This window comes from Dendronephthya gigantea, unplaced genomic scaffold (assembly GCF_004324835.1).
Source record: "Dendronephthya gigantea isolate DGI-Jeju-01 unplaced genomic scaffold, DenGig_1.0 000141F, whole genome shotgun sequence".
In the NCBI taxonomy this organism is placed as follows: domain Eukaryota; kingdom Metazoa; phylum Cnidaria; class Anthozoa; order Malacalcyonacea; family Nephtheidae; genus Dendronephthya; species Dendronephthya gigantea.
In genome coordinates, this window is record NW_021163151.1 from 349926 (window position 1) to 354355 (window position 4430).

Below are 4430 nucleotides of genomic sequence, written 5' to 3' on the forward strand. Positions count from 1 at the left end.
AAAATTGACAAAAAAATTAACCCTGCTAGCTAGGTGGGTTAACTTTTTAATCCTGGGTTAACTTCGATTCAAAATGACAAAATGGATGAATAAGGAGCTGAAACACGTAAACACGTATAATTCGTCATGAATTAAACACTTTTGAAAGGTTTTACGAATAATTTCGACAGCAAAGAATTATTTAAGTTTGACTTCGTTCGATTTCAGCTGATGTATTGATTTATTTATCTTCGCTTCAATGCAATACACGATGAATGAATACAACCGTACAAATTGAAAGATCGTAATCGAAATATTTGTTTCGCATACCAAAATTTGATTCTTTTGATTGGCAGCAAGTGGTAAGGCTACGTTTGTTCCTGAATTTGAATAATCAAAGAATGCCTAAAATTTTCAAAATAGATTGTTTATAATATGCATTGCTTAATTTTGCTTCACATCGCGACATTGTTTATCATACAACATTTGCGAATTTCGAATCTTTCTAAAATTGCATGCACGGAAATTGCGGTTCAAAACAACGTCCCTTCGACCCTGCCCTCACGGCATATAATCTTTCGACTGACAATATATCCTCGTCGGGTAAAGTTTTGCCGCTCGTTTATTGACCAATTGAAAACGTTCTTATATCCAACTTAGTCGTTAAAATACATTTAATCTTAGGTTAAATATTTTAACCCTGGGTTAACTAACCCTACCGCTAACCCAACTTTGAACAACACAGTTTTAACCCAGGTTTAGCTAACCTAGGGTTAAGGATTTTAACCCAGGTTTAGCACTAACCCAGGGTTAAATTTAACCTGCTTTTGAACAACCGGCCCCTGGAGGACTTGCTCTCGGCCAAATCTGACGCCACATGGTTCTTTTTGCTCATGGTAGTTACCATTGACATAACGCAATACAAAGTGAAAAACAGCGGCCTTCACCCACCTAAATATTGACTTTTTACTACTTTTCTCGCTTTTTGCAACTTAAACAAAGAAGTGGCTTCTTTCTTTAGCCATGGTTGCCACAACTAACGTCTAAAAACCGGACCTCTCATCTTTGCATTTCCCTCTCACTGCGATCTCTAATTGGAAAGAACCTTGTGAGAGTTTGCATAAATATGCGATTTTTTACATAAATATAATTTACAACTTAAATATTATACCGCATATTGTAGTAGCCTGGAATGTTTTTGACTTCCCAACAATTAGTGACTAAAGGCAAGGTGACTACTAGCCTATGCTCACTGAGGAGGCAAAATATTGCAAAAATTGGCTTGCATCATGAGTTTGTCTGACAAAATCACAATGTTTCAAGTTTTAACATGAAACGGATTTGCTGTATACACAACTTGTATTTAATCTAATAGCCCAGTGTTGCTTTTTGATTTTTGGATATGAAATGAAGTGCGCTATGTCCATTTTATATTTCTATGGTGATTGTATCTGGTTTTATTTATCCTGGTTAAGCGCATGTTGCACAAGTTTGTGCAAATCAAGCCCCGGATGCTACATCCTACATGCCCTTTCTTGTTAACTCCAGACTTAATAGATCTCTTATAGAAGAATTTGCCATTGCATGATACAAAAACTATGAAACATCCTTATTTGTAATATTTATTACTTTTTATTGCAGGCTTTCTTTAAAAAACAGTGGAAATAACACAAGATTGCAAAAACACTATTTATTGCAATTATTGATATAATATTTTAACGACAAAGTCACATTATAATTCTATACTTTAAGACAGCTGTATAATTACTCCGGCGACGGAGCTGAAAGATCGCCTAGGTTTTGTTTTGTTTTGTTTTTGTTTTGTTTTATTATTATTTTTCGTCGTCGCAAGTGTGTTTTGGCGCGAAATATACTAGTATTTGAAAAGTGTATGTGACCGTATTTATTTACGTTACAGTTTTGTCTCCCAAGAGTTGTGGTGCAGAGCTCAAAATCTTTGGCTAATTTCCGATGCGCGATTTCGCTCGCATCATACGGCAATTCCTCCAAGAGGAAAAAATATACCGTTCTTTTGACGCTGTTCGATTAAGTTTAGATTTAATTTGGGTAAGAATATATTTCATACATGTAGATTCTGGTCCTATTTTAATAATATCGCTGTTATTTCGCCGTTTAACAAGTTGTGGTCGTGTATGGGCGCGTTGACACGTCGCAGTTTGCACAGGATTGAAGATTTAATATAAGCGCGAATTCCAAAGTGTAAGACAAAGTGAACGTATCATGCGTTTTATTTACATTTCTGAACAATTGAACTTCGATACTTTTTAAAGTACGATGTGCTTCTGAATAGTGCGATCGAATAACATTTAGGTTGGCAAGGCATCTAAATGAGTATTAACTGTATTGTTTATGTTCAGAAGCTTTATATTGCAGACTGGCACGTGCGCGGCACGCCGGAGTTAACGCTAGAACAGGCGTCTTGTTTTGGAATGAATTGTCGCCACACAAGGAATTCATTGTTAAAATAGAGAAGGCAGTTGTTTTTGAAATAAATCAAAATAGTTTGACTTTCTCTTTCTTAATAAATATGGAATAAAAACTTTTATTTTATCGCAGGTTCCAACCCACTAAAATCAGTATATTTCAATATGCTACATTCATGTGTGACTGCGTGCCACTCCTGCGCACTAATAAAAATGTATGCATGGAAAATTATATCGTTGAGCTGAAAATGCCAAAAAATTTGAACGAACACTCACCTGATGTTCTTTTTTTTCAAGGAGATTTTCGTCTTTTGAAATTCTCCAAAAGTCAGTAAACAGCTGTCACTCAACACGAAAACTTTATCAAACTTGTAAATTCAAAATGGCCGCGAAGCATATTTTTACTGAGCGAAGACCTGGTTGCCACGTTTTGAGCGATTTTTGTCAAAAATACGCGATTTTCTAAAAAATTTCCTCTTAAAAATGAGAAAAGTGGTGAAATCTAAGAAATGGTGGAGTAAAGTTAATAGAATGACTGGAAGAAAGGGAAGTAATTTACGAGTTAGTTCTGTAATAGAACCAAATTACGCCACTGGTTATACCGTTCAGGTTTTGGAAGACGTATGCAGTGATATTGACTCCTAACGAGAATATTTAATACTTCCTTGAAGTGCGGGAAGATTCCGAATGCTTGGAATATGTTCATTCATCATATGCTATTCATCTTTACGTATTTTGCATGCAATTCCAACGTTGAATAATTATATCCAAGCAATTATTTAATTCAACTTCAACAAATGTTGTACATTTATTCAACTTTAAACGTTACAATGGTGTATATCTATTCAACTTCTACAATGGTGTATATCTACTCAATTTGATGACGGGAATAGGTGAGGGAGAGAGAGCATTTCACCGGCATCGCAAAAGCGTAGGTTTGATTCCTGCCGGAGGAACTATAGTTGCATAATTGACTCATTTTCCTTCAACTGTTCCGTGAAGTTTGTATAGTTTCACTTAGTCTAGGATCTGTAAAGAAGTTTGTATGCATTTCATTTAGGACAGATTATCTCAATTGTTTTAGGGTAAAATGACCATGGCGGTCAACATGGCATATGTGCCAAAATCTGAATCCAGGACGAAAGTCCTCAAAATGACCACACCCAGAAACTGTATAGTCAACATAGCTCTAAATCCTGAATTATAAAGCTACAGTTTTTCTGAATTGTTTATATGTTTCAGAATGGTAGCTTTTAGGGGTGGTCACTGGAGGGTGAAATTATCATATTTTCATTTTATTATCAAAGTTTCATATTGTACAAGAAAATGAATGTTTACCATTCCAGGTCAACTGCTGATTACGCATAAAATTACAGATTCACCTGGCAAAGCTGGTCTAATCTCTCCTATTTTCTAGAAATGTTTGCCATATGATGAAAAAACATTTTTATTTTTGTATATTTATGATAAATTTCCTCGAAAATAACAACGTTCTGTTGCGATACGACATATTTTATTTCACTTACCACCTCCATCTCCCCCAGAACATGATTTCAGCCATATTTTGCAAAGCGCCTTCTAAATATTGTACTTTAACACGATTCCAGTTGACTAAAGAATATTTCAACCAATTTTTCATGGGTTTTGTAGTACTGTCATATAATATTTTTTTCATTTTTGTGTCCCTTGACATTTCATCAATTATGTCGCCATTGCAATGTTTCGCCGCTTTCCTGCACGATAAATACTACCTCTTGATCCCCAGCTGTATTTTTTTCACAGCATCGATAGATAATTGCTTGTATACAATAGCAGCTATCCAAAATTTAAAAGCATTTGTCCAATTTGGAAGTAGAAAACCTCCCTTCGTTTATCAGGAATGGAATTCAAGTGCGAAAGATTCAAAATGATTTGAAAGTTCTCGTGGACAGCATTACGGGGGGAGAAAAATTTCACTTCCGATGAACTGAAATTTCACTCCCGATGAACTAAAATTTCACTCCCTAT